Consider the following 27,558-nt stretch of genomic DNA (forward strand, 5'->3'; position numbering starts at 1 on the left):
ACGGACATTACCAGAGGATGTGCCCACATCCCAAATATTCACATTGCCCACCACACCAACATCTCGCTCCATCACCTGTACGACCACGTACACCTGAATAAGTACAGCATCAGAAAATTCGCAAGAACTCTGAAAAATGCAGCACGGGGAATGAACGAATCCACACACACACCAGGACAGCGACCACATCAGAGACACAGCACACCCATCAGAAGACCACCGACACACCCGCTTTCAACTGGACCTGCACATCACTCCAGACCAGCACCTCGACGCCCTCCAATCCTTCCAACCCCACCGAACCACCCAACCAGACAAGGACCAACCAGATCAGCACCTCGATGCCCTCCAGTTCCGCCAACCCCTCCGAGCCACCCAACCAGACCAGGACCAACCAGATCAGCACCTAGATGCCCTCCAGTTCCGCCAATACCAACGAACCACCCAACCAGACCAGGACCAACCAGATCAGCACCTAGATGCCCTCCAGTTCCGCCAATACCAACGAACCAGCAACCACAGAGAACCCCAGCAGCAACTCTGCAACGCCTCACCCACACCTCAGAAACGCAGCGCAGCTACGCTGAGTCTCAGAGGACCAGCGCAACACAACGACATGGGTGAGATCAGACAATTATTACAGTACATCTGTAATAGACTTAACTAAAATAAAACACTGGACAGAATAATAACCACTTTGAAAAAAATGTAACAAAATGTATATGCACATACAGTATATACAGTTATATAAACATTTATATATAAAGATAAACATAAGTATATACATATATATTAGGGCTGTCGAAGTTAACGCGATAATAACGCATTAACGCAATCTCAATTTAACGCGATTATAAAAATTAGTGCCGTTAACGCAAATTCTAGTTCATGTTGAGACTTGACTGGTAGAACAAACATTTGAATGTCGGACTTGCCACCGTTTTTCATTTGCGGTTTGTTAACATAATGTTACAGAGCGTGGTAGTGTCGTAGTAATGCACTTGCATAATAAAGAAGCTGCCAGTCCTCCATTCACGTAACGCTAGGACGGACACTTCAAAATCCTCCTTTTGGAGTGAACTGGTTTCATTTTTGATCAATATTATTTACCATTGGCTCAGGTACATGTCGAAACAAATGCTTTGTATTTCATTGGTTTAACAGCCTCATTTGACTCCTTATAGAGCTACCACTGGCCAATCGGAGAAGGTCCGCCCTCTAAATGCTAGTCTGTGATTGGGTGGTTAAATTTCGCCCGCCCTCTCTGTTTTGTAAACACCGCTACTTGAGTCAATCACTCAGCTCTCATGATCAGGAACGCGGTGAAAATGCCAAAAAGTAAACTTTTGAGGCAGCGATGAACGGACCTAAATATGAAAAGACACAACATTTAGTGAGTAAAACAGTCATTTGTTATATAATTCTTGCTTAAATTGGTCAAAAACTGTTATATGGGTTCTGGATTCATTCTGTGTGTTGCAGTAGCATGTCCCCCTGTTCCTAATATGATGTCCGGCTTTTTGGGGTGTAATGTCCTCCTTTTTGTTACTATGAATCTGGCCACCCTAGTCTAAACACACTCAGTTCGTGTAGAAACGTCCATTAAACCACTGGATAGTATTACTGCCTAGTATGTGAGTGAATAAAACAGTTTTCTCTTGTCCCAGCAGTTTTTAACATCAGTACATTTAGCATAAAATGTGTTCACCATTTTAACTGTAACATTTCACTTAAAAATCCTTGTTTTCTATAACATTTACACAGATTTTTTTTTAATGCGATTAATCGCGATTAACTTATATGAAATTCTGAGATTAATCGCGATTAAATTTTTTAATCGTTTGACAGCCCTAATATATATACATAAACACAAAAAATCTGATATCTTTTTACAAAGTTTATCTCATTTTAAACACTGCAACTGCATAATATCACTTACTATTGCTAATTGGAACATCCAAGGCCTGAGCTCCTCAGCCTTTGGATTAAAAAGCGTACACACTGACTTCCACACACACATTAAAAACCTTGACATCATCATCCTACAGGAAACATGGTGCAAGGCCGAGACGGTCACTCACTGTCCCCGTGATTACAGAGAAATCATACTACCCTCCCAAAAACTTAGCACAGTGCGCCAAGGCAGAGACTCAGGAGGTCTCATAATCTGGTACAAATCACACCTACACACACTAATAAACACCATGAAAATTGGAAAATACCACAATTGGGCTAAAATAAACAAAACTATACTATCATCACAGAAGGATCTGTTTCTCTGTGCCATTTATATTCCTCCGTCAGAGTCTCCATACTACTCTGAAGACATGTTCTCAGAGCTGGAGAGAGAGACCTGCCATTTCCAAGCCCAGGGAAACATGCTCGTCTGTGGAGACCTGAACGCCAGAACAGGAACCCAACCTGATATTATAAATGATCAGGGAAACAGATTCATCAATAACAACCAAATTCTTAACACCAATTCGAACCTAAACCACAGAAACAATTATGATCATGTTATTAACAAAAATGGTAAAGACCTCCTGCAGCTCTGTCGAACTTTAGGTCTGTACATCGTCAACGGTAGAACACGAGGGGACTCATTAGGAAGGTTCACGTTCTGCTCACCTCTTGGTAATAGTACAGTACACTATGCAATAACAGATTTAGAACCTTTCTCTCTCAGTGCATTTACTGTTAAACCTCTAACCCCTCTATCTGATCACAGCCAAATTACTGTGTTCATCAAAAAGACAGAAACTAACCCCACCACACACACACACAGCCCAGTAAGCTGTACAGCATCTCCAAATCCTACAGATGGGCTGAGAACAGCACAGAAGAGTTCCAGAAAGCAATTAGCAGCACAGAAATCCAAATTAGCTTAGATAACTTTCTGGACACTGCGTACATTCACAGTAAAGAAGGAGTAAATCAGGCAGTTAAAAATATTAATCAGATCTTTAAAAATACAGCAAATAAAGCTCAATTAAAAATTAAATCTAAATCAAAACCTAAATCTACAAAAGATGACAGCTGGTTCGACAAAGACTGTCAAATCCTAAGAACAGAACTCCGTAAAATATCAAACCAAAAACACAGAGACCTAAACAACAGTAACACACGACTTCTTTACTGTGAAACCCTCAAACAATATAAACGTACACTCAGAACCAAAAAAGCTCAGTACACCCAAAAACAACTAACAATTATTGAACAATCAATCAACACACATCAATTCTGGGACAATTGGAATAAATTAAAACATAGAGAACAGGAAGAATTGGCCATTCAGGATGGGGATATCTGGACAACCCATTTCCAATAACTCTTTAAAAATGTAGAATTAGATTCAAATCCTGAACAAAATCTAATTATTAGTAAATTAGAGGAACTGGAATGGGCTGTTAAAGACCACCAGAATCCTCTAGACTCTCTCATTACTGAGCAGGAACTTAAAGACAACATTAAAAAACTAAAAACAAAGAAATCATCAGGACCTCCAAATTTCACCTGGCGATGTTAAAAGTCTTTAACCTGGTTCTGAGTGTCGGTTCCTTCCCTGAAATCTGGAATCAAGGTCTCATAACACCCATCTACAAAAGTGGAGATAAATTCGAGCCTAATAATTACCGGGGCATCTGTGTGAACAGTAATTTGGGGAAGTTATTCTGTAGTATAATTAACTCACGATTATTACACTTCCTTACCCAACACAATGTCCTGAGTAAAAGTCAGATTGGTTTTCTACCAAATTACCGCACTACCGATCATATTTACACCCTACACACCCTGATCGAAAAATATGTAGTTCAAAATAACTCTAAAATATTTGCATGTTTTATTGATTTAAAAAAAGCTTTTGATTCCATTTGGCATGAAGGATTGTTTTATAAAATGTTAGAGAGTGGTGTAGGGGGTACAACATATGATCTTATTAAATCCATGTACACAGAAAACCAGTGTGGAATAAGAATCGGCAGTAAGAGAACACATCTCATCTCTCAGGAGCGTGGAGTGAGACAGGGCTGCTGTTTAAGTCCAACTCTATTTAACATCTATATTAATGAATTGGCCTCCATGTTAGAGCACTCAGCCACGCCCGGTCTCACTCTACACGACTCAGAGATTAAACTCCTGCTATATGCAGATGATCTGGTCCTGCTGTCCCCCAGCGCCCAGGGTCTCCATCACAAACTGGACCTGCTGCAGCAGTACTGTCAGACCTGGGCCCTGACCGTCAACCTCAAAAAGACCAAAATTATGACCTTCCAGAAAAGAGCCAGATCTCAGGGAACCAAACACACATTTAAATTAGGACACCATGAAATTGAGCACACTAAAGATTATACTTACCTCGGACTAAACATCAGTTCCACAGGAAACTTTAATCCGGCAGTAAATGAACTGAGAGAAAAAGCTCGCAGGGCCTTCTACGCCATAAAACGTCAAACATTCGTGGAAATTCCAGTTCGAATCTGGCTTAAAATTTGTGAATCAATAATTGAACCGATTGCTCTATATGGCAGTGAAGTTTGGGGTTCGCTTACACACCATCAATTCCGTAATTGGGACAAACATCCATTAGAGACCCTGCACACAGAGTTCTGTAAAAGCATCCTAAAGGTGCACAGACACACCACGAACAATGCATGCAGGGCAGAATTGGGCCGATTTCCTCTAATTATCAACATACAGAGAAGAGCATCAACTTCTGGAACCATCTAAATGAGAGCGACCCCCAATCTTATTATTATAAAGCCCTGAAACACCAAGAGCTGAGCAAACATACCAGTCCCCTCATCCAACTGGTCCTGAGTCACTGCACCCATACACCACTAACACACACCGACACACTAATAACACACACAGACACATTACACACGCCGACACACCACTAACACACACTAACACAATAAAGACTCAGGAACAGGAGAAATCTGCAAACCCAATTAGAATAAACCAAATTACACAAAGACTCAGAACTAAATATCTGAATTATTGGGAAACTGAAACTAAAACTCAAAGTAAAATGCAGTGTTATTTGGCCTTAAACAGACACTACAGTGCAGCAGATTATCTGAGCACAGTATCCGACCCTAAATTAAGAAACACCTTGACGAGGTACAGACTGAGCGCACACGACCTGGCCGTGGAGACGGGGCGACACACCCGGTCCTGGCTGCCCCGGGAGGAGAGGTTGTGCCAGCACTGCACTCTCAGCACAGTAGAGACGGAGCTGCACTTCCTCACCCGGTGTACCAAGTACCACCACGTCCGCTCCCAATTCTTCCCTAAATTTAATAACATCATCCCCAACTTTACCTCCCTCCCAGACCCCGACAAACTGCCCCACCTACTGGGGGAGCACAGAGAGAGCTGCACACTAGCAGCACTCTATACACACACCTGCCACCAGGTGAGGGACAGTGGGTGACCATGTCTCATACACACACACACACACACACACACACACACGCACACACACACACACGCACAAACTGATTGTTTTACTACCTCATTATTGTAAATATTATACTTTTTATTGTTATTATTTTGCACTGTTTTTATTAATATTTTATTCTATTCTATATTTTTTGCACATGTAACTGTTCTGTATATTTTTGTTCTTTCTTATTTTTATTGTTAATATTTCTCTGTAACTTGCTTTGGCAATACGAATGTCATTATTTGTCATGCCAATAAAGCTTCTTTTGAGTTTGAGTTATTAAGTGGGGCACGGGTCTAGGCCTGGTAAGCGTCCTTAATGGTGCAGTAGATAAGATAAAAGATAAAGATGCCTTTATTGTCATTGCACAGTGTACAACGAAATTGAGTAGCAATCCAATGGTGCTTACACATACAGTAAGTAAGAATAGAAGCAATAAAAATTATATACAAATACACAAAACACACATATGTGTAAGTGTGTGTGAATCTTAAATATAAAGAATAAAGTCTAAACTATAAAACACACAGCAGTGAGGTAGTAGTGGGGTATTGCACATGCCCTGAGTGGCTTAGAATATTGCACGGAATAAACTGCACGTTCTACAAAACAATAGTGCAGCCATAATAAATATAATTATAAATACTGTCAGAGTAAAATGAAGCATTGACCATGTTTAAAGAGAATCCAGAGTTCAATGTTTGTTCAGTTTTTACTTTGCAGTGATTTATAAGAGTCAGTCAGTTGTTAGTGTGTGGTTTGGAAGTGTTCAGTTACCGTATGGCCCTGCGGTAAAAACTTTTTTGGTTTTTTAGCCTGTTTGTCCAGGCTGTAATGGACCTGAAGCGTTTTCCAGAGGGCAGCAGGTCAAACAGATGATGTCCAGGGTGAGATGGACCTCTCAGTATGTTGGTTGCTCTGCTGAGGCAGCGAGAGCTGAAAAGGTCCTCCAGGCTGGGCAGTGGGCAGCCGATGATCTTCTGGGCTGTACTGATGACCCTCTGAAGAGAGCTTTTATCTGCCGCTGAGCAGCTGCTGTACCATGTTGATATGAAGTATGTCAGCACACTCTCAATGGCGGAGCGGTAGTAGGGCACCAGCAGCTTCTCCTGAAGGTTGTTTTTTCTGAGAATTCTCAGGAAGTAGAGTCTCTGCTGTGCCTTCTTCACTACTACCATGGTGTTGGTGGTCCAGGAGATATCTTCAGAGATGTGTGTGCCCAGAAATGAAAGGAAGGGACAATTTCCATGCAGTCTCCATTGATGATTAGAGGTGCAGGGTCTGCATGCTTTTTCCTAAAATCAATTATTAGTTCTTTTGTTTTTGATGAGTTCAGGGTGAGATTGTTCTGTAAACACCACTCAGACAGTCCTTCAACTTCACCCCTGTATGCGGTTTCATCTCCTCCCGAGATAAGTCCAACTACAGTTGTGTCATCCACGAACTTGATGATGGTGTTGCTGGAGTGGGTGGGGGCACAGTCGTAAGTGTACAGAGCAAAAAGAAGTGGGCTTAGCACGCATCCCTGAGGAGCACCAGTGCTAAGTGTGATGCTGGAGGAATGAAGGCGGCCTAATCTAACAGACTGGGTGCGGTTTGTCAAAAAGTCCTTAATCCAGAGGCAGGTGGGTTGGGAAAGATCTGCGAGTTTGATCACCAGTCTGCTCGGTATGACTGTGTTGAAAGCAGAACTAAAGTCTATGAAGAGTATCCTCACATAGCTCCCCTGGTGTTCCAGGTGTGTGAGTGCTGTATGAAGAGCAGTGGTGATGGCATCTTCGGTGGCTCTATTAGCTTTGTAGGCAAACTGGTGTGGATCAAAGGCAGGTTGGAGACTGTCTCTAATGTGATGTAAAACCAGTTTCTCAAAGCACTTCATTATGATTGGAGTGAGTGCGACCGGGCGATAGTCATTAAGTTTGCTGATGTGGTACGATGGTGGCAGACTTCAGACAACTTGGTATGATGGATTGGGATAGGGACAGGCTAAAGATTTTGGTGAAGACCACAGAGAGCTGGTCTGCACATACCTTCAGCACCATTCCTGTCACACTGTCAGGACCAGCAGCTTTTCTGGGGTTCACTGCTCTCAGCACACATCTCACCTCATGTTCCTGCACCGTGAGGATGTTGTTGTTGGAGACTGGTGGAGGTCTTGTGTCTGTCTCCGCTGTTTTTACCTCATAGCGAGCAAAGAAACAGTTAAGCTTCTCTGCCAGTGAGGCGTCACCTTCAACCATCGTGCAGTTCCTGGTCTTGTGATTGGTTATGTGCTGGATGCCCTGCCATACCTGTCGTGGAGTGTTGTTGGCAAAGTGGTCCTCAATCTTCCTCTTGTAGGCAGTCTTAGCCTCCTTGATGCCTCTCTTCAGGTTGGATATGGCAGTGCTGTATAAGTCTTTGTCTCCAGACTTGAAGGCGGTGTTGCGTTCATTGAGGAGAATTCTGACCTCCTTTGTCATCCAAGGCTTTTGGTTTTGGTACATCCTGATGTTTTTGTCAACTGTAACATTGTCCACACAGTTCTTAATGTAGTAGAGTACAGTTAATGTGTACTCCTTCAAGTCCTGGTCCTCAAAGACGTCCCAGTTGGTCCTTTTAAAGCAGTCCTGCAGCTGTGAGGAAGCTCCTTCGGGCCATACCTTGACAGTCTTTGTGATTGGTTGAGCTTTCCTTTTGAGGGGGGTGTATGCAGGGGTTAAAAATATGGAGCAGTGGTCTGACTGGCCCACGTGTGGTAAAAGTATTGATTTAAAACTATTCTTGATGTTTGCATAAACCTTATCTAATGTATTTTTCCCCCTGGTAGCACATTTAATGTGTTGATCGAATTTCAGGAGAACTGTTTTTAAATCAGCGTGGTTAAAGTCACCAGCTATTATGTGTGCTGCTTCAGGATAGCTATTCTGTTGTGAGCAGGTAGCCTAGCGCTATGCTAGAGTTAGCATCGGGTGGAATGTAAACAGCGGTTACCGTGACAACAGTAAACTCGGGCGGAAGGCAAAAAGGTCTACATTTAACTGTTAGGTACTCCAAATCAAAAGAGCAATGTCTATCAATGATTTTGATATTAGTGCACTAGTTGTTATGTACGTAAATGCATAACCCCCCTCCTTTTGTTTTACCGGAGTCTTTTTTTTTGTCCCAGCGAAATGCAGTGCGGCCTGTTAGCTCAATGGCTACATCTGGTATGAGCGAGTGTAGAAAGTGGAAATCAGCAGATTCAGTTCGTCCAATTTGTTGGTGATGGATCTGGCAATGGTGAGGAAAACGCTGGGTAGCGGTGGCTTGTGTGGTTGTTCCTTTAGCCTAGCCGCTCTTCCAGACCGACAGCCCCGCTTTTGCTTCCTGTGTCTCCTCTGCCTCCTCTGCCTGCCGGAGCTGACAACAAAACACGGAGCGCCGGGTGTCCTGGCTATCTCCTCCGGTATGCTGTGCGAGTGCAGAAATTCACTTGTAACTGCCCGATTCTGCAGTAATCCGATTTTTAGAAGATCCTGTCGGCTGTAGGTAGGATTTGCGGTACTAAACGCGACATTAGTGGACAAACATAAAAACAAAAACACAACATAAAAGCACCGTATCGGAGAGCGTCGAGCTGCTGCAACTGTGCGCGCCGCCATCTTCACCTGGTGGCGTGGTCAAGAGTCTTATCTTCTCTGGTGGGACAGTTGATTAACTGTTTATATTTTGGCAGTTCAGCACTCCAATAATGATAATAGGAGAGTCTGGATGTTGCTGTTCAGCTTCTATAATCTGGTCAGCCAGCTGTTGTTGGGCTAGGCTGGCATGTGCCGTCGGGGGAATATATAATCCAACCAGAATAATAGAATTAAATTCCCGGGGTGAGTAGAATGGTTTACAGCTGATAATAAGAGTTTCTAGATCTGGAGAGCATGTCCTGTCCAAAACAGTTGCATCTGTGCACCATCTGTGGTTAATATAAAAACACACTCCTCCGCCTTTAGTTTTCTGAGTGAGAACAGGGTTGCGGTCTGCTCTGTGCAGTGAAAAGCACGGTAGCTCCACCGCAGCGTCGGGAATTGTGTCATTTAACCACGTTTCACTGAAGCACAAAGCGGAAGCGGTAGAGAAGTCTTTAGTCATTCTTACCAGCAGTTTTAATTCATCCATTTTATTGCTAAGAGAGTGCACATTAGAGAGAAGTATTCCGGGAAGCGCTGGTCTGAAGCGAGCACGCCGCCTCGTCTAACGCGAGTTCTCCGGCGCCGCTGCTCATCGTTACGGGATACCGGCTGGTGATACTCCGAAGAATTTCAGCTGGTATGCACTCTAAATCCGGTAAACTGTTTAGTGGAGTTAAGCCTCTGATGTATAGAGGCTCATTCCGATTAAAAGTTATATAAATTGTGTTGCTATACGCAAGTTTTACAAGTAAAACAAACAAACACACAAGGCACCAAAACACCGTGGCTGCCTCTCTGTGCGCCATAGTAGTCTGTTATATTCCAATCTTTATTTGAGGTTCATTGTTTTTAAACATTTCAACAATTTTCTTATACATTAGTTGACAAACTGGAGATCCTCTGATCATCTTTGCTCATCAAAGACTCAGCCTTTCCTGGATTCTGCTTTTGTACCAAACTTTGATTACAATCACCTGTTGACATCACCTGTTTGGAATCACATCATTATTTGGTTTTTTCACCTCGTTACTAGCTGTAAATTGCCCCTGTCCCAACTTTTTTTGGAATGTGTTGCAGGCCTGAAATGCAGGAATGGAGGTTTATTAAGAAATGAAATGAAGTTGAGCAGATAAAACATGAAATATCTCAGGTTCATCCTGTCTGCAATCAAATAAAAATTAAAGTAAATGTAAGGAACACTGCATTTTTATTTTATTTGCATTTTCCATACTGTCCCAGCTTTTTCTGATTTGGTGTTGTATATTGTTTCTTTATACCACTTAATCACAGAGAGGGTGTGCCAGCTGCAGCACTAACAAAGAGGATGTGATATTTAATGGAAACCATTTCACCTGGAGCACAATAGCACTCTTGAATCATGAGTGGCATGGTAGAGCGGGTGGCAAACAGCAACATGAGTAACAGAAACCTCGCTTCAATCCTTATTTTTTTAGTCACTGTGTAAAAGGTGTTTGGTATGATCTCCCCATATCCAAAACATGCAAAAGTGAACTAGATGCTCAAAACTGTTCCTAGTCCTCTATGTTATGAATTTACTTTTTGTTGGGAAAAAAATATTTAACCCTGTTTTTTATGGAGGTAAATATGTAGCAAAAGTTTTGCACCTGTAAAAAATAAATCTGTAAAATTTCTACCTGTAAAAAATAAATCTGTAATTGTAAAAAAAGATTTGTACCTGTAAAAAATAAATCTGTAAAATTTGTATCTGTAAAAAATAAATCTGTAACTGTAAAAAAAGATTTGTACCTGTGAAAAATAAATTTGTACTTTTATTTTTGATGTGAGAATAAAAACATTACAGCACAGTTTTAAATCTGCCCGCCACGAGTATTGCAACAAATATCTCAGTCAGCGTGTTGCAAAACTGATTTGTACCTGTAGCTGCCGAGGGACGGGGCATGGGGGCGCAGGGGGCGGGACAAAGGAGCTTGTTTAGCTGCCTAATTCCAAATAATCACATCATCATAACTCGCGTCATAACTTCTTTAGTAGTGTTGCTGTGGGTTTTTATGGTGGATGCTGTCTGCATGTTGTCTGCTAGTTAATGTCAACTTTTTAGCTAATGCATTTAACCCTGGTAGTTTTATATTGGACATTTGCCTGACATTCAAGTTTCTTTCATCTCGTTCTCGGCTAATAAACATTCAAAGATGAACAAACCTGCACAAACTGACTCTGCAGTTAACAAGACACAAACTACAATCAAATATGTTTTTAAAAGTAGTTACCTAGTGACATGTATCATTTACTACCCCTAAATTACAGTTTGTTTGTTTGTTTATCAGGATTTTAACGTCATGTTTTACACTTTGGTTACATTCATGACAGGAACGGTAGTTACTCATTACACAAGATTCATCAGTTCACAAGTTTATATCGAACACAGTCATGGACAATTTAGTGTCTCCAATTCACCTCACTTGCATGTCTTGGGATCGAACCCAGGACCTTCTTGCTGTGAGGCAACAGTGCTACCCACTTAGCCACCGTGCCGCCCTTCTAAATTAATTTTCTATATTTCATTCTTTATTATTGTACTCATGATGTAGTACATTATATGATTCGTTACTGTACCCACACTGTAAGACTTGTATTATGTAATGTAGTTGTAGTAAGTAGTTCAAGTGACATGGTAACTACAACCTTCGTTATATAAAAATTTACGTTTCTCCATTTTTGTTTTGTTTATGTTTGTTTCTCCAAGTTTTTATATTTTTATATTTTATAACTACATTGCTTATTACATTAAAATGTATCTTTATCATTTTTAGATTTTTTTACACAATAAGTATTTCATTGTACCTGTACTGTAGGACTTAATACATGTGTGGTAAATGGTACACATCACTAGGTAATACGTTATTATAACATGGCTTCATGCACTTTTGAGAGGCATGCAGATGAACCTCACAATCACGAAATAGCGTTAAATAAAAATAAACTGAAATACTTTTAAAAACATATTTGATTGTAGTTTGTGTCTTGTTTACTGCAGAGTCAGTTTGTGCAGGTTTGTTCATTTTTGAATGTTTATTAGCCGAGAACGAGATGAAAGAAACTTGAATGTCAGGCAAATGTCCAATATAAAACTACCAGGGTTAAACGCATTAGCTAAAAAGTTGACAACAGAAAACAGAACACTGGACTTGTTGTATGCTAATGTCAAAGAAGCGTACAAATCCACAGCTCTCCCTCCGCTGGGACGATCTGACCACAATCTGGTACTCCTCAATACACAGTACAAGTCTGTGGTCCAAAGACAACCAGCATCCACCATAACAGTGAGGAAGTGGTCACCTGAGGCCTTGGAATCACTGCAGGGTTGTTTTGAGGCCACACAATGGGACGTTCTCTGTGACCCTCACAATCAGGACATTGATGAGATAACAGTGTGTGTCACAGACTACATCAATTTTTGTGTGCACACTGTTGTACCCTCTAAAACTATCCGATGCTTTTTAACAACAAGCCATGGGTTACAAGCAACCTAAAATCCCTCCTGAACCAGAAGAAGAGAGCCTTCAGAACAGGGGACAAGGATGAGCTAAAGATAGTGCAAGCAGAGCTCAAAATAAAGATTAAGGAGGCCAAGGACGAGTATAGGGCTAAGCTGGAGGCCAATTAGGAGAAAAACAATGCTTGTGAGGTGTGGAGAGGCCTGAGAAACATCACACGCTTCAATCAATGCAGCTCAGAAACATCAACATCAACTGAGGGCAGTCATGAATGGGCGAATGAGTTAAACCAGTTTTTTCTAAGGTTTGACAACAATTCTCCTTCTGCCCCATTGTCCTCTGCTCTGTCTCCAGCCGTCTTGCATCTTAACACCCCAGCACAACAACAGCCATCATCATTTGCAGCCCATACCTCCACCCTACTGAACATTTACACCTCACCTGACATGAATGTTCCTTTCCCCAACCACACTCTGGACCAGTCAAGCAGCAGGGTACCAACTTTTACTGCTGACCAGGTGAAGAAAGAGCTGAAGAAACTCAAGCAGTGTAAAGCTGCTGGACCGGATGGCATTCAGTCTAAGTGTGGAGTCCTTCAGCACATCTTCAACCTGAGCTGCAGCCTAGAAAAGGTCCCACTCGGGTAAAAAACTTCTTGTGTGGTTCCTGTCCCCAAGAAGAAGCAACCAGTGGCGCTAAATGACTACTGTCCTGTTGCTCTGATCTCCCACCTGATGAAGACACTGTAAAGGCTGATGCTGGGCCACATGAGATCACTGGTAGGAGCTGACCTGGACCCCCTGCATATCAGGATGGCATTGGAGTGGATGATGCTGTTATCTATCTGCTGGACAAAATGTACTCCCATCTGAAAAATACAGGCAGCACTGTGAGGATTATGTTTTTCTCCAGTGCGTTCAACACCTTACAGCCTGTCCTACTTGGGGAGAAACTTCGGCAGATGAAGGTGGGTCTATCATTTCATGGGTAATGGACTACCTGACTGGTCAACCCCAGTTTGTGCGATTGCAGAGCTGTGTATCAGACATGGCCATGTGCAGTACAGGGGCTCCCCAGGGGACTGTATTAGGACCGTTCCTGTTTATGGGCAGGAGGCTGAATACAGGAAGCTGGTTTCAGACTTTGTTGACTGGTGTATACTGAACAAACTGCAGCTTAACATCAGTAAGACGAAGGAGATGGTGGTGGACTTCAGGAAACTTAGCCCCCCTGTCACCAGTCACTATCAAAGGAGTAGAAGTGGAGGTGGTTGACACTTAAAAGTATCTGGGTGTGCACTTGGACAACAAACTGGACTGGAGTTTTAACACCAGTGCAGTGTTCAAAAATGGACAGAGTCGTCTGTACTTTCTGAGGAAACTGAGGTCCTTTGGAGTGTGTACTAAACTCCTATGGACATTCTACCAGTCTGTTGTTGCTAGTGCCATATTATATGCTGTTGTGTGCTGGGGCAACAGCATCAACAAAGGTGCAATGACCAAAATAAACAAACTAATTAAGAAGGCTGGCTCTGTTGTTGGAGTCAAATTGGACTCTGGAAGAAGTAGCAAAAGACCGGACACTCAATAAGCTGCTTGCCACTATGGACAAAACATCACACCCCCTGCATACTACAGCGGAGAAACAGAGAAGCACATTCAGTGGTAGACTGATACAGCTCCGCTGTACTAAAGAGCACTGTGTGAGTTCTTTATTTTCCACTGCAGTAAGACTTTACAATGATTCTCCTCATTTCAGACACACTTGATTGATTTTTGCAGTGCAATATCATTTTATCTCTTTTAGTGCAATATACTTTTTTTTTTAAATAATTTATTTATACATTTTTCTCTTAGTGCAATAATACATATGCTGCTGTTTTTAATAATGTCCTGTCTTTTTGCCTATGCCCTGTTATGTTTAATTGTGTTGTTTTCTGTCTGTCTTCCCTTGTGTAATTTGTACTGTAATTTGTAAATTGTAACTTGTAATTGTGTAATTTGTAAAGTACTGTGACACTGCAATTTCCTTCGGGACCAATAAAGTGTTATCTTATCTTATCTTATCTTATCTTAATAGACTGAATTAACTGTAGTCATAGTTTTGCATCCCAGATCATCTCCATCATTTTGGATAATATTGCTCTAACAATTGCACAACGTTGGTTTGAAGCAACAATGAAGACAAAACAGTTTAAAATGTATTTGAACAATTAAATATACATCTTTACAGATTAATGTATATGCATTTATTTTTTGTATGTTTACATTCATTTAAACTGGTTTAAAATGATTTTTTACGCTTTGCTAGCAGTCTATAAATAAAAACAGAATACGATGATTTGCAAATCCTTTTTAACCCATATTCAATTGAATACTCTACAAAGACAAGATATTTTATGTTCAAACGGATAAACTTTATTGTGTTTTGCAAATATTCACTAATTTTGAATTTGACGCCTGCAATACGTTCCAAAGAAGTTGGGACAGGGGCATGTTTACCACTGTGTTACATCTCCTTTCCTTTTAACAACACTCAATAAGCATTTGGGAACTGAGGACACTAATTGTTGAAGCTTTGTAGGTGGAATTCTTTCCCATTCTTGCTTGATGTACAACTTCAGTTGCTCAACAGTTCGGGGTTTATATTGTGGTATTTTGCGCTTCATAATGCACCACACATTTTCAATGGGGGACAGGTCTGGACTGCAGGCAGGCCAGTCTAGTGCCCGCACTCTTTTACTACAAAGCCACGCTGTTGTAACACGTGCAGAAGGTGGCTTGGCATTGTCTTGCTGAAATAAGCAGGGACGTCCCTGAAAAAGACGTCGCTTGGATGGCAGCATATGTTGCTCCAAAACCTGTATGTACCTTTCAGCATTAATGGTGCCTTCACAGATGTGCAAGTTACCCATGCCATGGGCACTAACACCCCCCCCCCCCCCCCCCCCCCCCCCCCCCATACTGGCTTTTGAACTTTGCGCTGATAACAATCCGGACAGTCCTTTTCCTCTTTGGCCCAGAGGACACGACATCCATGATTTCCAAAACCAATTTGAAATGTGGACTCGTCAGACCACAGGACACTTTTCCACTTTGCGTCAGTCCATCTCAGATGAGCTCGGGCCCAGAGAAGCCGGCGGCGTTTCTGGGTGTTGTTGATATATGGCTTTCGCTTTGCATGGTAGAGTTTTAACTTGCACTAGTAGATGGAGCGACGAACTGTGTTCACTGACAATGGTTTTCTGAAGTGTTCCTGAGCCCACGTGGTAATATCCGTTACAGAATGATGTCAGTTTTTAATGCAGTGCCGCCTGAGGGATCGAAGGTCACGGGCATTCAATGTTGGTTTTCGGCCTTGCCGCTTACTTGCATAGATTTCTTCAGATTCTCTGAATCTTTTGATGATATTATGGACTGTAGATGATGAAATCCCTAAATTCCTTGCAATTGCACGTTGAGAAACGTTGTTCTTAAACTGTTGGACTATTTGCTCATGCAGTTGTTCACAAAGTGGTGAACCTTGCTTGTGAACGACTGAGCCTTTCAGGGATGCTCCCTTTAAACCCAATCATGACATTTACCTGTTTCCAATTAATCTGTTCACCTGTGGAATGTTCCAAACAGGTGTTTTTTGAGCATTTCCCAACTTTCCCAGTCTTTTGTTGCCCCTGTCCCAACTTTTTTGAAACGTGTTGCAGGCATCAAATTCAAAATGAGTGAATATTTGCAAAAAAACAATAAAGTTTATCCGTTTGAACATTAAAATTCCTTGTCATTGAAGTGTATTCAATTGAATATGGGTTGAAAAGGATTTGCAAATCATCGTATTCTGTTTTTATTCATGTTTTACACAACATCCCAACTTCATTGGAATTGGGGTTGTAAAAGGCTTTGCTTGCTGAAAGGATTGCTCCACCCTAAATAAAGAATGAACTTCAGCCCCTCATTTTATTGGTCCCATACATATCTTGCAAGATGAAACAAACAAAAAAAAGAAATAATAAAATGAATGCTTTGTGGCCAGTGTTTCTGGGTGGCGTTGGACAAGGATGAGTAAAGATTAATAAATAAATAGATGATTTTTTTGTAATACATCTAAATATGTGGTCACATTAACTTTAGTGTTTATATTTCGTTTTTTAAAAATGGTTCTAATGAATTTTCTGCATTACTTTAAAAAATAATGGAAGTGGAAACAAAAATGTCATGACTATGATCCATGTACCACATTGGTTGCTGAATGTGATGAAAAATTGACTGATTTACCCATATTTACATAACCATAAAACTACTTCATTTAACTTTTTCTGCACAAAATAACAAACTAAATAATGCTAACAAACTAAATAATGGAGCCAATAAAATAAAATGTGCTTCTCACCCCCACATGTTTGCACATTCTCTAATCTAGTAAGAAAACTTTGAAACTTTAAAACTATGTAGCTCAGTCTTTGTATTACAGTGAGGGCAAACAAGTATTCCATTTGTAAATATTATTTTGTTAATTGATTTGATAGATCTGTGTTTCAAGGCCTCTGTGCTGGAATTACGTGCAAGATCCCTAACATGAGTCAGCTCACTTGTTCCAGTCCTGCCCCCTCTCAATGAAAAAATCTTGGATTTTACATTGTATTGAATTGGTTGTTAGTGAAAGTGAAAGCAGAAATTTCATTTGCTTAGAGGATCAGAAGATTCCCCTCACTTTCTGCAGAAGTTCCTTTATTTCAGTTTCACATTTACTCAAGTCTTGTTTGGCTTCATGCTGTAAACAGTTGCTCCAATTTGAGTTTGCGTGAGTACTAGAGAAGTACTGATAATAGGACATTGACTGTAAAAGGAAACCTCCTCCCCTGGTCTAACTGTTATTTACCAGACAGGAAAGTATCCATTTTTTACCATGAAGTGCAAGTGTGTAACTTTTAAAGTCTGTATGGCAGTTGTAGCCTAGTGGTTAAAGTACTGTACTTGTAATTAGAAGGTCGCTGGTTCAAGCCCCACCACTGCCAGGTTGCTGCTTGAGCAAGGCCCTTAACCCTCAATTGCTCAGACTGTATACTTTAACAGTACTGTAGGTCGTTTGGATAAAGGTGTCTGCCAAATGCTGTAAATGTAAATATGGTTTAATCCTGTTTAATCAAGTAGAATTTCTGCTTTCACTTATGGTACAAAAAAATGTCATTAGGTACATGGAACATCTTGTGAACGAAGTAAACATGCTGGGCTGTAGTGTTGAATAAGTATGAACAAGTAATAAATGCTATGATCAAACTTTCTAGTTCTGGTTAGCACTCGAGCTGCTGCATTTTGAACCAACTGGAGTTTGTTTATGAATCTACCAGAGCATCCAGTTAAAAGAGCATTACAATAATCTAAGCAAGAAGTTATAAATGCATGGATCAGTTTTTCAGCATTAATAATTATGCAAATGCAACTCTAATAATATTAGTCAAGATCTGAATCAATTGTAACACCCAAGTTTTTTACATCTGGGCTGGGAGTAACAGGGAAAGTGTTTAGGTTTAGCACCAGGTTAGACAACTTGTCTCTTACAGCCTTACAGCCAACAAGTAAAACCTCAGTTTTATCTGAATTAATTAAGTGACACGACATCCAGTTTTTTATGTCGTTTACACAATCTTCTATCTTACTGATTGTGTTAGTATCATTTGGTTTGGCTGATATACACAGCTGAGCGTCATCTGCATAGCAGTGAAAATTGATGCCATGTTTTTTTTTTTTCTAATGGTAACATATAGAGTGTAAATAATATAGGTCCCAATACTGACCCCTGTCGAACATCATACTTAACTTTGTAGTTTCTGAACATTTATTATTTACACAGACAAATTGAGAGCGGTCAGTCAAATTAATTTAAACCAAGAGTGTGCGAGTCCTTCAACACCTATTGTATTTTATAGCCTATCCAGTAAAATGTTATTATCCACATGTGCTGCACTAAGATCTAATAGAACAAAAAAAGAGACACATCCATTATCAGAGGACATTAATAAAACATTAACTACCCTAATTAATGCAGTTTCAGTACAATGGTTGAGTCTAAATCCTGATTTATTTTTTTCATAATTACTGTTTTCATGTAAATAAGAACAAAACTGTTTAGAAACGACTTGTTCTAGAATGAAAAGGAAGGTGTGAAATTGGCCTATAATTAGACAGAATGTGTGGATCAAGATTACGTTTTTAATCAGGGGTTTAATAATAGCGCATGTTAACAATTTGGGTACGCTTAAATTTAAAACGATGTAGTCGCTGTATATTATTAGATAGGGACAGTTCATATATTAGGAGGGAGTGGTCGGAGATCAAGTAATTCTGTGGTAAAACTACTATGTTGTCTATGGGTGTTTTCAAAAAACTAGTGCGCTCTCTACATAGACACATTATTACATCATCCTACGTGCGCTCCTGAGAATGAGGCTGTTCGAAATTCTAGATCATTTAATAAGCTGTCTACTAAGGTATCTTTAAATTTCAATGTTATTTTGACTTAAGATACTGATACCAATACTTTTTACTTTAGCAGTGTGTCATAATGTATGAGGTGAATTTATCATCAATATGCTTTGATGACTAAATGATTTTGTGTTAATTAGTTAATCGCGTGCATGTTAAAAACCACTACAGAAAAGTTTTCAGGCAAATAACAAGAACTTTTGTTACTGTAATGAAGTCTAAGGTTTTTATTCAGAAACAATTATATCATAAGACAATTTCTCCCTCACTTTGCACTTTTCTGTTTTTTTTTTAAATAAGCAAAGTACACTAAATTATTAAAGAACCTCAATTCTTTTTTCAGTGAAAGGTTTGTGTTCATAAACAATAATATAATAAGACTAAATGTATGCATTTCACTGCACTTTTTCTCTGGCTTAAAACAATACACAGTGCAACAAATTATTACTGAAGAACAACTGTTTTAAAACTATAAACTCAATTTAATCAATTTACTGATAAAAAATTTTCACCTTTCACTTTCACTTACAAAATTGATTGGCTATGTCAGCAACTTCAATTGAGTTGGTTATATATATATATATATATATATATACAGTGTATCACAAAAGTGAGTACACCCCTCACATTTCTGCAGATATTTAGGTATATCTTTTCATGGGACAACACTGACAAAATGACACTTTGACACAATGAAAAGTAGTCTGTGTGCAGCTTATATAACAGTGTAAATTTATTCTTCCCTCAAAATAACTCAATATACAGCCATTAATGTCTAAACCACCGGCAACAAAAGTGAGTACACCCCTAAGAGACTACACCCCTAAATGTCCAAATTGAGCACTGCTTGTCATTTTCCCTCCAAAATGTCATGTGATTTGTTAGTGTTACTAGGTCTCAGGTGTGCATAGGGAGCAGGTGTGTTCAATTTAGTAGTACAGCTCTCACACTCTCTCATACTGGTCACTGAAAGTTCCAACATGGCACCTCATGGCAAAGAACTCTCTGAGGATCTTAAAAGACGAATTGTTGCGCTACATGAAGATGGCCAAGGCTACAAGAAGATTGCCAACACCCTGAAACTGAGCTGCAGCACAGTGGCCAAGATCATCCAGCATTTTAAAAGAGCAGGGTCCACTCAGAACAGACCTCGCGTTGGTCGTCCAAAGAAGCTGAGTGCACGTGCTCAGCGTCACATCCAACTGCTGTCTTTGAAAGATAGGCGCAGGAGTGCTGTCAGCATTGCTGCAGAGATTGAAAAGGTGGGGGGTCAGCCTGTCAGTGCTCAGACCATACGCCGCACACTACATCAAATTGGTCTGCATGGCTGTCACCCCAGAAGAAAGCCTCTTCTGAAGTCTCTACACAAGAAAGCCCGCAAACAGTTTGCTGAAGACATGTCAACAAAGGACATGGATTACTGGAACCATGTCCTATGGTCTGATGAGACCAAGATTAATTTGTTTGGTTCAGATGGTCTCAAGCATGTGTGGCGGCAATCAGTTGAGGAGTACAAAGATAAGTGTGTCATGCCTACAGTCAAGCATGGTGGTGAAAATGCCATGGTCTGGGGCTGCATGAGTGCAGCAGGTGTTGGGGAGTTACATTTCATTGAGGGACACATGAACTCCAATATGTACTGTGAAATACTGAAGCAGAGCATGATCCCCTCCCTCCGGAAACTGGGTCGCAGGGCAGTGTTCCAGCATGATAATGACCCCAAACACACCTCTAAGACGACCACTGCTTTATTGAAGAGGCTGAGGGTAAAGGTGATGGACTGGCCAAGCATGTCTCCAGACCTAAACCCAATAGAACATCTTTGGGGCATCCTCAAGCGGAAGGTGGAGGAGCGCAAAGTCTCGAATATCCGCCAGCTCCGTGATGTCGTCATGGAGGAGTGGAAAAGCATTCCAGTGGCAACCTGTGAAGCTCTGGTAAACTCCATGCCCAGGAGAGTTAAGGCAGTTCTGGGAAATAATGGTGGCCACACAAAATATTGACACTTCAGGAACTTTCACTAAGGGGTGTACTCACTTTTGTTGCCGGTGGTTTAGACATTAATGGCTGTATATTGAGTTATTTTGAGGGAAGAATAAATTTACACTGTTATATAAGCTGCACACAGACTACTTTTCATTGTGTCAAAGTGTCATTTTGTCAGTGTTGTCCCATGAAAAGATATACTTAAATATCTGCAGAAATGTGAGGGGTGTACTCACTTTTGTGATACACTGTATATATATATATATACAGTATATATACACTGCCTGGCCAAAAAAAAGGTCACACACTCTAATATTTGGTTGGACCGCCTTTAGCTTTAATTACGGCACGCATTCGCTGTGGCATCTTTTCCACAAGCTTCTGCAATGTCACAACATTTATTTCTGTCCAGAGTTGCATTAATTTTTCACCAGGATCTTGTATTGATGATGGACATCCCAAAGATTTTCAATGGGGTTCAGGTCTGGACTCTGTGGTGGCCAATCCATGTGTGAAAATGATGTCTCATGCTCCCTGAACCACTCTTTCACAATTTGAGCTCGATGAATCCTGGCATTGTCATCTTGGAATATGCCCGTGCCATCAGGGAAGAAAAAATCCATTGATGGAATAACCTGGTGGTTCAGTATATTCAGGTAGTCAGCTGACCTCATTCTTTGGGCACATAACGTTGGTGAACCTAGACCTGACCAACTGCAGCAACCCCAGATCATAGCACTGCTTCCACAGGCTTGTACGGTAGGCACTAGGCATGATGGGTGCATCACTTTAGCCGCCTCTCTTCTTACCTTGATGCGCCCATCACTCTGGAACAGGGTAAATCTGGACTCATCAGACCACATGACTTTCTTCCATTGCTCCAGAGTCCAATCTTTATGCTCCCTAGCAAATTGAAGCCTTTTTTGTCGGTTAGCCTCACTGACAAGTGGTTTTCTTAAGGCTACACAGCTGTTTAGTCCCAATCCCTTGAGTTCCCTTCACATTGTGCATGTGAAAATGCTCTTACTTTCACTATTAAACATATCCCTGAGTTCTACTGGAGTTTTTCTACCATTTGATTTCACCAAACGTTTAAGTGATCACTGATCACCATCATTCAAGATTTTTTTCTGACCACATTCCTTCCTCGAAGATGATGTTTCCCCCACTGTCCTTCCACTTTTTAATGTGTTGAACAGTTCTTAACCCGATTTTAGTAGTTTCAGCAATCTCCTTAGATGTTTTCTCTGCTTGATGCATGCCAATAATTTCTGAAACAAATTAACTTTTTCACGACCACAGGATGTCTTTCTACATGGTTGCCTAACAAATGAGAAGCTACTCACTTTATCAGTTAGGGTTAAATAACTTGTTGCCAGCTGAAACATAATAACCCATGCAGTAATTATCAAATGAGAGGCTCTTACCTATTTGCTTAGTTAAATCCAGGTGGTGACCTTTTTTTTGGCCAGGCAGTGTATAAACAGATGGCAAAAACAGAATTCAGTGGTAGAGCCATCACCTGCAACTAGGTGTGCTTTTATTGTGCTTTTCCCATATCCAAGGCATCTAGTCCCAAATGCATCAAAGTAACCGCAACATATACGTAAGCCTTATCCATGTATGTTTTATGGGAAGTGTTTTTTATTGCTTTGTTTAGTTTGCTGTAGAGGTCATATTTTCTATTGTCTATTTAAAACCAAATTAGAGCTGTTTAGTAAATCACATTTATAAAGTACAATCATGCTGATCTACCCAATGATGACCCTATACATTCTCAACCATTCTTATACAACAGTGGAAGGAAAAAGGATTTGATAATTTGATTACTAAAGTGTCTCAAGGTCATGGTGCTTTTAAATTTCTAGCATGAGTAATCTGATTTGTTACAACGCAGAATCAGATATTAGTGCAGGTTACATCTGATCTGTTACCACTTAGGTCCACTTTGTTCTTTGAAAAAGTATTTGCCCTTTCCAATTCCTCTGTTTTTGTATACTTGTCACACTTGTATGCTTCAGATGAGCAAACTACTTTTAATATTAAACAAAGAAAACCCAAGGAAACACAAAGATTTTTTAAGTAAATGATTTTATTCATTGAAGAAAAATGCTGCTCAGCCCTTCCTGGCCATATGTAAAAATTAACCTAAATCAACACTACTAAATCAACCTGTTAACCAAATTCATTTGGCAATAGTTTTAATTTCACTAGCAGAGGCTAAAAAGCAGTACATGGTGCCACAATATAAAGAGTTTTAAATACAAATGCAAAATGAATAATTGAAATCTACCAGGATTACAAAGCCATTGCTAAGGCTCTGGGACTCCAGAAACACATTTAGAGCTATTATCCACAACTAGAAAAAAAAACATGGAACAGTGAGTGGCCAGGAGTGGCTGGCCTACCAAAATTTCACCAAATTTCACATCAACAACTAATTCAGAAAAAAAAGAGGAAAAACAAAGGGTGTGCTGGGCAAAAATGGCATTTATGAGAGAGTAGCAAAGCTCAAACCAATGCTTATTAAAAAAAACATGTAGATAATCCCCAAGACTTTTGGGATAACATTCTGTGGACTGATGAGACAAAGGTCCTGTGGATCCTGATACATATAACATAAAGCTAACACCACAGGAGGGGGTGGTTGTACTTCAATTTTGTTGTGCAATAATTCCTAAAAGACATTGTATGTACCTACAGCTCAATTGCAGCTGGACTATGCAACAGAATGATGTTAGGGATGATTACTTTTTTTCACATGGGTGATGTAGGTTTTCAAATCTTTATCTTCAGTAAATAGAATGATTTTAACAAATGATTGGCTTGGGAACCAAGTATCTATGTTTGTATATGTTTACATTTATGTATTCCATGTTTGTTTTTTATTTGTTATCCTTCCCATGTCTATATCAATTTCAAATCTATTTGTCTATTGATTTTATAGATGGAAAATATGTGTTAATAAGAAGAAAGAAGATATACATAAAATGCTTAAGGGGAGCACACTTTAGGATGTTTGTCCATCTTATGCATATTCATTACTTGTATCTGCAGCACAGATAGCTGCAAGTTTCTGGTGGTTCTCCCTCATCTGACAGACGAGACTCAATATTCCGTTGTTATTAAGAAGCTGGTTGTCTGATATTTGCTCTGCGGCCTTCATCACTTCATCCATCACCCTCATCACAGGCTCCTGAAGGATGAATTTGTGAGTCTGGTGCTCCAACACACTGGCACGGCCACTTAAAACACTCAGGATTCTAACAGCATCTCTTACTTTTCTCTGGAAATCTGATACATTGCCTATTAGTTTGATCAGCTTTTGGATATCTTTGTGAATTTGCTCCAACTTGGCGTTTTGATGTCTGATGTCACCCTTTGTGTTGGAAATCTTGGATTCATATTTGGACACTTTGACTTTGTATTGTTCCACTTGATTCACAAAACGTTGTACGTTCAGCATCTTCAGCATCTTTAATAGCTTCGGAGGCTTCATCCAGTTCTGAATCACTGACAGCCACCATAATAGGACCTGCAAAAAGAAAACATGCATAACATATTTGAACCATGACCAACAAAATGTATCATCTGAAATAAGTTTTTAAATATCCAATACCTGCTTTAATGGGATTCTTTTTAACAGAGTAAAAAACAACTCACATTTAGTGGGGCACTATTGAACTAAAGCTGTATGTAAAATTAAAATGGTTTGCCACAAATTCAATGCTGCTTAACCACGAGTGACACTATACGGAGGTCTCCAGAATGGCCATGTGTTATTACACTTTTTTACTGTGTGTAGTTATTGGCTCTTCATGAGTTCCAGAACAGAGACGACCTATGCATCTGATCACCAGAAAAGTTGAGATCACAAAAAAAATAAAAATAAATTATAAAATAACACATGGCCTTTCTGGACTTCTATAGACACTGTCTACAGTTTAGCACATTTTATTATAAAACAGATAGTTCCAGTCCTAAAATCTGATTGGCTGAGCTGCGTTTGAAACCGTTGTAAAATCCCCGATATACGCACACCTATGACCACCTCACATCATTCCATATTAATACGCCACTAAAAAGAAAAAGTAAAAACTTGGTTGAACACTATTTTAAGTCATGTACTATACATGGAAATGTCCAGATTAATATAAACAATAATAAATAATTTAAAGGATAAATAATCCTAATCATTAAGCGGGTGTTTCGTCCAAGAAATAGTGTAATAGTGTTTGTGGAGGAACGTTTATTGCTGCTTTTGCGTCTCAGTAACTTACGGTTGCAGTATCCTCATATATCCAATAACACCAAAAGTCGATTCCAATGATGATTTTTTTTTACAAAACATTTTACTCATACAATGTCATTTGCTTTTTTAATTTATTTTGTTATCGTATTTGTATTTTTTACCAGCAATCCATCCAAGCACTGGAACAGCCAACACTCCCAGTCCTACGTCCCTGACAGTCTCAGCATGTTGTCGTCTGTCTTCCTGATTTTAAAGTGTCTGTCTTGCTGAACGCAGATTTTCCTTGAGCATGCTCCAAAGCTCCTTCAGATTCTGTGAGTAACTTTTTTATAAGACCTCTGCCTGGTTCTCAAGTCATTTAAAAATTGTTCTGTTGCATTCTTGTTTTGTTTAATTTTTCCCTCATCTTGTGTAAGTCTCTCCAAACTTTCATCCTGAAGAGGCTTCCTGCTCTGACCGCTGCAGGCTCTGCTCTGTCCTCTTAATCTGCTGCCTAATGGCATTGTAGTTGGAGCATTTCCCACTGATGGGATCTACATCTGCATCAATGAGGGTCTTGTAGACAATGTTGAGGGAGCAGATACCATCTTTCAGTGGCACCATAAAAGCCTCAGCTGTGTTTTTACCACAACACTGGAAAACATAAACAAGAGACAAACAGAAAAAAATGTCAACAGAAAAATAGCATGTGTTTGGTCAAGACATTGGTACTTTATAAGTAACTAAAAGGGGTCATAATGAAACCAGATGAACTGTCTTTCAAAACAAGCCAGAGTCCTTGCTTTTTCTTTTCAAGGAAAGCTTGAATGTATGCATTACTTTCTTGGCAAAAACGTTCACTTGCAGGTCACAGTGCAAAGCAGGCACCCCTCCTAATTGTCCAATTTGTCTTTACTGTTTATTATTTACTGTTTTTTTTTTTTAGATTTTAAGATTTCTTACATTAATGACATGCTACAAGTTGGCAAAAGGGATTCTGGTTGGTTTATCTTGTTCACAGCAAAGTTGGGAAATTTTGAAATGCAAATAAAACAAGAATCTGTGATTTGTTGATTCTATGTAGAAAAGAACAGAATGTTTTTATTTGTCATTTATACATATACAGATGTACAGTACAATGAAATTCTTTTTTCACATATGTACAGTACCAGTCAAAAGTTTGGACACACCTTCCCTTCAATGGTTTTTCTTGATTATTTTTATTTTTCTACATTGTAGATTAATACTGAAGACATCCAAACTATGAAGGAACACATGGAATTATGTAGTGAACAAAAAAGTGTTAAACAAACCAGAATATGTTTTATATTTTACCAACTCTACCTCTGCACAACCCAACTGATGGTCTCAAACACATTAAAAAAGCAAGAAATTCCAGAAATTAACTCTTGACAAGGCACAAACGTTAATTGAAAACCATTCCAGGTGGCTACCTCATGAAGCTGATTGAGAAAATGCCAAAAGTGTACAAAGCTGTCATTAGAGCAAAAGATACTTTCAAAAGAGCTACTTTAAAGAATCTAAAATATAAAACATATTCTGGTTTAACACTTTTTGTTCACTACATAATTCCATGTGTTCCTTCATAGTTTGGATGTCTTCAGTATTAATCTACAATGTAGACAAAAAAAAAAATCAAGAAAAACCACAGGAATGAGAAAGCGTTTCCAAACTTTTGACTGGTACTGTATAATAAGACTGTTGCAACGTTTAAATGTTGTATTATTATTATTTTTATATATTACAATTTTTTTGTTAATTTTTAACTTCTCATTGAAAATTGATTCTGGTAACTTTTTACAGTTTTTCTGAATTGCTAAAACACATTTTCTGAATTGTCCTCTCCTGTTCTCAAAACAGTAAACACAAAACCCAAAATGTAAGCTACTTTCACAAAACCTCTGACTTATCTTGCAAAATCAAACAATCAACTCAAAACTATTTTATCTTTGCTCAAAACCAAACACAGCCGTCAAAATACACACAAATCCAGCCAATGCATGAACACTACACATCAGTTATTACACACTACATGAAACAATACAAAACACTGTGCTTTTATCATAGCAAAACCAAATATCTTTATTCTGGAATTCTGGAATGTTTTTTGTTTACAAGAAAACATATTTACTGATGTGTTTATGTATTTATATACTAGAGAACCAACAAAGAAATACAGTATATGAACTGCAATATAATATATTGTATATACAGTTTGAAATGTCAATCATTTATTCTGCCTCAGGATCATGTCTCTGGGCTCGGTCAGGCC

The 27,558-nt window shown here is 39.6% G+C and overlaps 1 long non-coding RNA gene across 1 annotated transcript; it reads left to right on the forward strand.

The window, feature by feature from the left end:
- Positions 1 to 1,284: 1,284 nt before the first annotated feature.
- LOC134319225 (uncharacterized) lies at positions 1,285 to 26,289 on the forward strand. The gene is made up of 3 exons (XR_010013478.1): positions 1,285 to 1,393; positions 25,451 to 25,600; positions 25,703 to 26,289. It is a non-coding gene; the product is annotated as an uncharacterized LOC134319225 (long non-coding RNA).
- Positions 26,290 to 27,558: the final 1,269 nt, after the last annotated feature.

Source organism: Trichomycterus rosablanca, chromosome 1, assembly GCF_030014385.1.
Source record: "Trichomycterus rosablanca isolate fTriRos1 chromosome 1, fTriRos1.hap1, whole genome shotgun sequence".
In the NCBI taxonomy this organism is placed as follows: Eukaryota; Metazoa; Chordata; class Actinopteri; order Siluriformes; family Trichomycteridae; genus Trichomycterus; species Trichomycterus rosablanca.